Raw genomic sequence first — 10,623 nt, 5'->3', positions numbered from 1 at the left:
CCCACTGCAGAGATTTGCCAACAATAGCTCACAGGAATACATTTGCATGCCCAAGCAGATCTCCATTAATTTCCTTACAATTAGGAAGGCATCCGGAAGCAACATTGTGATGCTAATTTTATTTAAAGCGAAATCAAACTACACAGGATAAAAAGGGTCGATTAAAGGCTGGTTGACATCATTGTTCAGCTTTCAGCGTGGCGGGGGCTTATTGAATACAGCGAAAACAGGAACGCTGCTCTCGTATAGGTAACTGACTTCCAGATATGCATTCAAAAGTTCACGTCTTCCGTAGGGTCATCACATTTTCTACTCCTATCGTTGAGGTGCTTTAAAAGACTGCTTACCTTCCTTTAAATATAGCAATAACTTATTCAATCTATCACAGATGTCGAAGGGCTATAAGTGCTTTATCTCTTTTGACTCGCTGCCACTCGCTGCCAGTCATTTCATAATTCTGCCGCTATCAGTTCATGACACACAATGAAATAATGTTACATTGTCATGGATGGAGATAACTTCATTGCTTTGGTTCATTTTCCAGGCCATCAACTACAAGATTGACCAATTGCATTGTGCGTGGGATCCAGCACCCCGGGATCATTTCTCGCCAAGTGGTGAGAGGACCATAAATAATGCTCTCTCTGCCCCCGCCAGTGGCAGCGCCATCGCCGCAATATTCGACCCGGCTACAAATTGCTCTTTACAGCAGCCACCGCGACCGGCACTCGCCGCAGACCCTGCTCCAGCCCTCCCACGCGTCATATCTCACCACTTCCGACAGGCCGTTAGCGCTGCGCTGAATCCGCGCCCGAATAATAGATTCGCCTCGGGGTGCAGAAACGGTGTCGACCGGCGCTCGGCGTAACTAATGTCTCGGGGTAATGAGGCTGGATATTTGATGTTCCCTCAAAAACAATAACCCCTCGTGGCCACAATTAATCGCCCTGGGTGAATGCTGACGCCTTTCTCGGCCAGTTGGCAGCCGAGCGTCAGCAACCGTCAGCATTGAAGATATTACGGGCTGTGGGTGGATCATATCTGATGGGCAAAAAATATTGATCTCATTATGTTTTGACTAGAAATTGAAACAGCACAATTCAAGCTAATAAACCACTCGGGACTCGGGAATTAATGAAATTAAAAGAACTGCTGCTAACTTCGAAGCAGTGTAGTGTGTACTCAGGTAAAACGTGCGAAATTTACAGGAGCCAGGGAAAAAAGACAAGCGGATAGCGAAATGCGTCAAAAGCGTCTAGGTGCATGCATCAAATTAACGGCAGATGAAGCGGACTCTTCTTTTATCATTAGAACCAAACAAAGTTCTTGGGGGACAAGTAGTTTTTGTTTTATCTTACAACCCACCCGTGACTCGTCTACTTGAACCCGACCCTGGAAGCAGCCAGTGTTCACAAAATATCGCACCAGGGAAACACTCGACAGATACAGCCCTCGAGATGCGTTGTTAGAAGTGTTATTACGTGCTCACAGGCCAGACAAAGTGCGCTGTTTGAGAACGGAACACGGATAACAACGGCTTTGGAAGGCGTGCTTAGGAAATAACTCAGATGCAGATTGCCCACTGTGTGCGCTGTTTTCTAGGGCATAGATATTTCACCTCACAGTTATAGCTTCAACTGTCTTTATAATGTTTGTTTAAATAATATTTATCTTTGTTTTATGAAACAAAAGCCCTCATTTGCCGTGTTGCCACACCTGAACAATCATGGGCACAAAATTTGGTGCACCAAAAAGTTTGAATTATGTCAACCCCTCCCATTTTTATCCATTTGTTGGGATCTTCACATAAGTCCGATTAGTTCGAAGAGGAGGACCATATCTGGTTTTCCCTCCAAGTGAGGCCTGCAAGGAATTCCTAATAGTAAATTGCATATTTCCCGGCGACCCAATTTATTACTGAGAACTGTGTGCGATGTGGTATATTTGATTTAACTTCTAAATTTGCATCTTCGGATATTAAAATCATAAAATGTAGATCCATTCCGGGCAAAAACTTCCTTTTGGCGACATATCGACACAGTGAACAATCAAAATAACTGATAAAACTTCTGAGGAACTGACAGCCATAGAGCTGGCAGCAGGGTCCCCGGCTGCCCGGGAGGGGCTCTCGTCACACGGTCGCTGCAGTGGGCGCCCAATTGGGTGGACCGAGTCCGGCTGGGGCGGGGGCGGGGGCGGGGACGGCGGAAATGACGGGAAGTGAGCGGCGTGTGGCCCTGTCGGTCAGCTCAGTGGCCAATGACAGTGTCTGCGTGGGGCACCCGGAGGTGGTGTGGGGTCCCGGGGAAGGCACCCAGGGGGAGGTGTGGGGTCCCGGGGAGGACTGACAGCTGCCTTGGCGGCCGTGGGCACCTTCTACAGCGGGACATCGAGGGTGTTAGTAGAGGAGAAGACTTATTGTTTTTAATTGGGTGGTGGAATATTTTAAGTATGCCAATGCCCATGTCAGCTGAGAGATATTGAAAACAGTTATGAATGGTAGCTTGGAGGCTAGAAGCTCAACTATCGTGCTCAAACGTAAGACAGAGCTTGATCCCAATTTGAAGAGATATGGCATATGTGCAGTATATATATATATATATATATATATATATATATATATATATATGTTACAGGCAATGTGTGGAATCAGGCATTCTATAGAATGCCTAGGCATTCTATAGAATGCCTGACCGACCAGGCATTCTATAGAATCCCTAGGTATTCTATAGAATGCCTGACCCACCAGGGATTCTATAGAATCCCTAGGCATTCTAAAGAATGCCTGATTTTCAGGCATTCTATATAGAATGCCTAGGAAATACACGAATCTTTCCAACATATAAGTGTATGTTGTATAAGATTATGAGCACAAACCGACATGTAACATTATTATTTTCTGCCAGGCTACCTTGCGTTCAGCTATTTATGTTCATTCAGTCAAATGTTCATTCAGTCAAATTTTCCGGTCAGGTATTCAATCTGACCTTATTAGGTCAAATTGTATCAGGATTTCATTCTGAGAGTACAGAGTATTTATCTTAACGCTAGAAAGACGATGGTGGTAATGTCAATATCGGAAACGCCTTTGGTAAAAAAAAAAATTACACAGGAAAAAATTGACAAATCGTCCATTTTTGGAGGTGTTTGCCTTCTAAGGAATTGATTTAAGGTCAAACTGAAGAAAACGGCTACGAGCCAAAAATGGACAAAAATTGGGCTGACCTAAAAAATGGCTTAGCTATTTGTTTTAGAAATGGCACCCTTTCGTCGAACATTGCCAAAGAAGAACTGAAGTAAAATTTCATAATTTTGAGTCTTTGACGACCTTTCGAATACCGCATGGCCCAGAAGTCAAGCTGGAAGGGGAGATCGAACAACACCTAATTCGGCTCTTGTTACGGCCGGGCCACCGCCCAGACGTGGAATAATGAACCATTTATTCAGGTTATTCCCTGACATTACGGTGTAGGTTGAGCTGTCCATGTATGTATATTGAGAGTCGTTACACGAAGTGCTTATGACGACATAAAATGTGACCTTTGGTGTATTTTTCACCTTCATTTCTAACATCAGAACAAAACCATCGTCATTCGTAATCACTTTCGATTCAAGCCTACGGTCCACCCTCCCAGCCAACACTCTTCTAATGCAGCTTCGTATCTGTAGCAGCATAATCCTCCGAGGGTAACCGTTTAAGCGACTGGTTGGCCTGTGACTCTCCCGCGTGCCTTGCGCCGTGGCTCTCCCGTGCCAACGGAATTGGATCAGCTGCTGCTTGCGGCGCACCATTTGGTGGTCGGCATAGCCCAATACCTCCCTCGCTTCCTCTCAGCTCATTGCCCTGAAATGGTGTGAGGTGACGGCCGGCCTAGGCCAACAATGAAAATTAGGTAAACAAATAGCATTACTGCCACTGACCCCTAATTTTCGAAGTGTGTTTCGGACAATCAAAATACTTAGGCATTCTATAGAATGCCTGGGAGCTTAAGCCAGGCATTCTATAGAATGCCTGATTCCACACATTGCCTGTAACATATATATATATATATATATATATATATATATATATATATATATATATATATATATATATATATATATATATATATATATATATATATATATATATATATATATATATATATATATATATATATATATATATTTATATATATATATATATATATATATATATATATATATATATATATATATATATATATACATATATATATATATATATATATATATATATATATATATATATATATATATATATATATATATATATATATATATATATATATATATATATAGTACTCAGCTTTCGTTGAAATTAAATAAATAAAAACTCAGCATATATCGGACGTTTCGTGTTCGGTTTAACACTTCATCGGCGATACTGATGAAGTGTTAAACCGAACACGAAACGTCCGATATATGCTGAGTTTTTATATATATATATATATATATAAAGTGTTCAAGTTACAGGGAAGTAAGTGGTACTGGCAGACCTAGGGGATGGGGACATTTGGATTTCACCCATTTTACTCGTTGCAGGAATGCGCCCGTTTAGCCATCCGCCCGCTGCCGCACACCTCAACGCGGCTGCCCTCGTCACCTAACCTCGCCACCTAACCTTGTCACCTAGCACGCACTCACCTGCGCGGCCGACCACAACAGAGACCGGCCGCTTTGTCACACGGCGCCTATCCCGTGTAAATGGAGTGGTTAGCGCGGCCGACCGGCCGAGGTGTCCCCCTCCCCCCCGCGGCGGGCCCGCCCACCGGCCGCCGCACGGTGGGCCAGTCCGGCACCAATTAGCACCGTCTGTCGTGACAGGCGGCCATCGCCAGCCGCCATCATTAGCGACGTGCTGCAACTTATCAATTGGCGCAGAGCGGCGCGGCGGTAACGGCGCGACGGCGGCGGTTATGGCGCACCCGGGCGCCACCCGCTTGTTGGCGCAACGAGCCTGACCGCCGCGATGACGTGCGGACACGCATAGAAGGATGGTGATGACGCCGGCGCCGGTGGACTGGGCTGGTGTGAGGGGAGGGGGAGGCGCGGGGTCGGTGGGAAGGGGCCTCTGTCTGCTGTGGGCAATACGGATGGAAATAATGGCAAAAGTTCAGTTGCTGTATGAATTATGGAGCATTGGAATGCAAATAATGATTGCGTTCAAATAATAATTTCCTTCCAAAATTCTAAACACTTCATATCCTTTCTTTTCTTTCAAGGCCAGCCATTAACAATGAGCAGGATTGTCGTGACAAGACTGTCGTGCTATATACACTGAAAAAAACAAAATGAGAATGGTTACGGATTGGGTTTCATGTGAAACCACAAGGTGGTCTATATAGTGAAATGGTGCTTGCTTGACCTCATTTATTAGGGCTGTCCGAGTCTCCTAGCTGAAAACACTTTGGAAGAACGTTAAGAACGTACAGGGGTATTTAGACCCCTGTGGGGTAAAATGTTATGCCACCGTTTTTCAGAACCTCCATGGTTCTTCACGTAGACGGCTTTGCATTCTCATCAAAAGAATCCACACGATTCTTCCAAAGACTCTTACGAGGCTTAGGGTTTATAATAAGAGCGTTCTTAGCACCTAGATAAGAACCCCAAAGGGTCTGTGAAGAAGTCCCTGAGGTTTATAGGGAAACCACCCTGTGTTCTGAATATCGGTTGTAGAACCCTTTCAGTTCTATTGCAATACCGCAAAATCCCCGTTCATTCGTCTATTGAACCTCCCATGCACGGCTATCGACCTGCGCCGTCACATCTGCTGCGCAAACACAGTACTTGGTACACCTTAAAATGTATTACCTTCCTCTTTACTCTGAGCAATCAGCCTGCAAGTCTCCAGTCAGGAACAACCAGCCCGCAACCAGCCCATGCGATCAGCCCGCAACCAGCCCGCATTCAGTCTGCGATCAGCCCGCAATCAGCCTGCAGGAACGCTTTCCATTCGGCCGCGTCACTTGCCTTACACATCCAAGCCAAAGAACTCCAGGAGCCAAATATGAACACATTTTTAGCTTTAGCAAGTGGATGTTTTCACAAACACTGTATGTTTGCGCTATCGCGCATGTCAGCAGCCGGGTGGCGATATCGCATTCGCATTCTCCCAAATCACATACCTACAGTTTCTCCTTCCACCACCAGCCTCAAGCCAGCGTTTTCGACGATGTCGACGTCTCCGCGCGGCGCGCGCCAGGACGCTCTCCTCAGACTCCAGGGCCTCAATCAGAGTGGAGATGGCCTCGTCCCCTAGAATGAAAAGTCGGGCGGATGCGTTATTCAACAGGCAGGGAGTAAAGAAACTTAGATTGACTTCAGAGACCAAGAGCCCACTCCAAAAATAAAATAATGCACTTGACATATAAAGTGCAGTATAGATAAAATATTGCACTAATCAGCACGAACATATGTTTATTAAAATCAGCCAAATTTATACCTAAATCAATTGACCCCAAAATGGCAAGCTGATTCTATTCCTGGTTTATCTTCATTTGGAAGATTTGTCTAAATACCACATGCATAATTTAAGCTATGGGGCATTTATACAACATATAAATACTTACTGCATTGATTGGTCTTGCATATGAATTGTCTTCATCCAATGCATTCATCCATGCATTTGAAGAGCGTTGTGATATTGCTTATTATGGTCAATCACAAGTAATATAAATAATACACAACACTTGACAAGCAAAAAATTAACCTTATTTCAGTTCTTCAATACTTGATTACTTGCCATTCACCCAATCTTGCACCAGCCGCTCGTCACTGCACAAAGCGTGATCCAACGCGATCGAAAAATGGCGATCGCTTCCGGTGGACGCTAGAACGTGGTACCGCGGGCGTGGTCTTGATGAAAGCCATTACACTGATTAAACCACAACCCCTTCTTCTTAAACCCGATGCTAGTTCGTGCAAAACCTTCAAAGGGTTTATCTTTCGCGCGCTTGGTGTGACGTAATATCACGTGACTAGGGAGAACGAAGAAGAACCGGTGTTGGTCGAGTTGAAGCCCCCCTGGGGCCACTAAGATTGCACGCGAAGAAGCAGCACGTGTCTTCGGTCTATGTGAAACACTGTGTGTGTTCTTCATGAACCAGACGTTCTGCTTCGCCTCTAAGCCAGTTTACCCTAATACCCAAAAAACCTAAGTGCGGAATATTTTAAGATGCTTTTGCATAACGTTCTTTCAACTTGTTTTCAGTGGAAGCAGCTGACAGAACATGTCCGGTGCCGCGCAGTCGCCGCATGGGACAAAATTGTTTTCACTGTTTTGTGGCACTCAGATTAATAATCAAATCATGACCATGATTTCTATTTGACATCAGCTTTCTTCTTTGCGGAATTTTGCCATTGGCCTGAGCATCAGTCGATCCTTTGAAACTTTAGGGGAATAATTTATTAAATATTATGATGATTTCGAATTTATAACAAACAGCCGAAATATCTACAAACGAAAGAAAGATTGTTAAAAAGTCTATATGCAAAAAACAATAATTTGTCTCCCCACGTTCCGTTTCATAAGCTGTTCCTCATCACTCACTCTTTTTGACGCAGTACGGCTTGGGGTAGCAGGGTCGTGACCGGCACAGATCCTGCAGCAGCGCGCACTCGTAGCCCTCCGGGCACAGCGTCTTGGAGCACGTCGGCGAGCTGTTTGACAAGCCTGATAGTTGGTCGCGTTTGAAGCATCATGGGTGCGACTCTTTTTAGGACTAACCGTGAGAATGTTTGCCGGTTTCATCTCATATCCTGCGTCGGTGTGAGGCAGCGTGGTGGTTTCAGATAAGTGCAGTCTCTGGACTTGTTTACATACAGCGCATTGTCAGGCGCCATTTGCAAATTGTGTGCGTTGGTGTGCGCTGCGCTTGGAGTTATATTGTTATAAGTAGAGACATTCTTTAGCCTTATATAAAATATTGTGCATGATAACAGAGGAAACAACACACTTGCTCATCAGTCATGGTCAGAAATCTTTTAATCTTTCGCTACAGTAAGATTTCGTTGAAATCAAGACTGGAAGGGGAGATGTCATAGTGACTTCGGCTTCTGAAGAAGGTAACGATCTTCCCGACCTCTACAAATTGAAGAACCAAGAGACAGTGGCGGCCGAGGAATTTCGCTCTCTAGGAGAAGACGTTTCGCACAACCGCGCGTTCACCACGGTGTAGCGGCGGCCGGGGTGAGTGACGAGTGTTCTTTGGTTGGGGACTGCAGCGCGGCACGACGCGACTGCTTTCGCCGCGCCCATTGCAACTGCATGAACTAGCTTTGTGTTTGGGAGGGCTTGGGCCTTTTGTGACCGGGTCGGCAGCGCGTGGCACGACGGGACTGCCAATTGTCTCCGCATATATGCTACTGCACTGAAATTTGTGTTTGAGAGGGCCTGGGCCTGTGTCGACCGGGCCGGCAGCGCGCGGCACGACGCGACTAATACGAGACTAATACATTTTGAGAAGAAAACATGGTTGTATTTTGGGCGGCAATATGGCCGAGCGGCAGGGCGGGGCTGCGCGGCCACATTCGAGGGTCCAGAAAGAAGGCTCGTAACGAGAATGGCTTGAGTTCTTCTATGAGACCATTTTCTGGTCTAATCCAATGGTGGCTGATGTTGAGACAGTCCAGCGGTATTATCGTAAACCAGAACGTGGTTTCATCCAGCTCAGAGTTTCAAAAGAGAACACACTTTGAGCATTTTGGAGACCAGTTTTGTTTCTCCGTGAGACCACTGAATGGTTTCGCGAGACCGGTTGCTAAGCTCTCTAAAAGGGTTTCAGAAAGACCGCGCAGAATGGCTCAAAAAGTGTGGTCTGATTTGAATAGGGGAAAAAAGACCGCTTTCTGGTCTCTGAGACCAAAATTTGGCTGACTTTTTTCAGTGTATTCAGTGCTTGTCCAACTATAGCATGGCTTACCCCACTAAACTGGCTAGCTTTATCCACGCACCATCCATGTTGAACACTTACGTTTCTGTATTGTCCTCACAACTGTTTCTATACCATTTATCAATCATTTATCTAGCTTTTCACATCATCGTGCTAAGAAGTACCACTGCACCGAGTCTCTCACTCAGTCCCCTGCAGGGCTGCTCCCGGTTCCGCCGGGCGGGGCCCCCGCCCTCGACTGTCGGGCTGATTGTTGTGAGTAGCGCTCATCTAGCCAGTCTCCTCAATGGGCACCGTGTCACCGATACGAGGCCGAGCGAGCGGCCAGGGCGGGGGCGGGGCGGCAGCTCGAGCTGCCACTACGCCGGCCACTCACCAAGCCGCCAATTGCCGCCGGTTTGGAGCGGGTGGGCGCCGAATTCCGGGCCCGCGGAGACGACAGCCAATAAACGACATCCTTATTTACAGTGATGAGAGAAATTACATTCGATTGCTGTAATTGCCTGTAACGACCACTTACGACCAGTTAGTTTAATGCCGCTGGTTGAGCGGGCGCGGCCGCAGCTGCCTGCGATCTGCTCGTGGAACGTGACACCCGTTTAGGGGGGTCTTAGCTCGAGGTCACAGAGAGATAAACTGGGAATGATGCGGTTTACTATGCAGTGCGCGATAGAAACCGTGCATCGATAGCAACGATTTGCCAAAATCGCTCTTATGTTTGGCTTAGGACAAATACATTGTTCTTGTTCATGTACCGAAAACGTTTGACGTGAAACATAAATTTTAAGTTATAATCAATCTGCTTGGAGGCTCTTACCGCCCGCACACGCTTGAACGCAAGTTTCAAATGTAGGTAACCTTCCGTTAGCATTCGAATTTTCCCATGACATTGGCGCGGCTCGCACATGCCGGAAAACACGTTAGCAGCTTCTGCAATTCCACCCTCCGGCACGCTTTATTAGCGTCTCGTAACGTGACAGGCAATCGATCCAGAAATCCTCTTCACGCGTATTGTGTGTGACACATGCTGCTCCGTCCATGCGGCACCAAGTCAACACGTCTTCTGCCATGTCGCCAAACCGAGCGGGGACAGAGTCACGGTGCGTCACCCGGGAGACAGATCAGCTGCACAGAAGGAGGCGCGTTGTGCGCCGCCCAGTCGGCCGTGTCCGAGTCACGCGCCGCGTCTGCCGCAGCTGGACGTGCGCCACTCCTCGCCGCCGCCGCCGCCGCCGCCGCCGCCGCCGCCGCCGCCGCACACGCGAGCCGCCGCATCCGTCAGTCGGCGCGTCGGCGGCAAAAAGCGGCGCGTTCGTGTCATACGCGCGTCATAGCTTCGCGCTCCGGCGGCGGCGTGACGCGTGGGGCGCTCATTATGGGCCCGGCGCGCGGTGAGGCGCGACTTGTAAAACAGACCGGCGATATGTGAACGGCGCCGCGAAAAACGACAGAGCTGAGCGGCTCGTTATTGTCGCGACCACCGTCGGTAAATGGCTTAAAATTGGCTCGGCTGCCGGCGGCGGCGGATGGGGCTCGTAGCGGCGGTCGTCTCGTTAGTGCTCGGAGGTGTCGTCGGGCCGAGACTGTGTGATCAACCGCACCGCCTCCGGACCCGGCGCGGGCCGGCTCGACGGCACTGCCGGCGCAGATGCCGCACAATGGCCGCGCCGGAAACGTCTCCCAACGACCACCCTTGTCACCTCAGTAACTG

The sequence above is a fragment of the Amphibalanus amphitrite genome, unplaced genomic scaffold, assembly GCF_019059575.1.
Source record: "Amphibalanus amphitrite isolate SeventyFive unplaced genomic scaffold, NRLGWU_Aamphi_draft 000003F_arrow, whole genome shotgun sequence".
Taxonomy (NCBI): domain Eukaryota; kingdom Metazoa; phylum Arthropoda; class Thecostraca; order Balanomorpha; family Balanidae; genus Amphibalanus; species Amphibalanus amphitrite.
Note: the sequence above shows the minus strand (reverse complement) of the source record.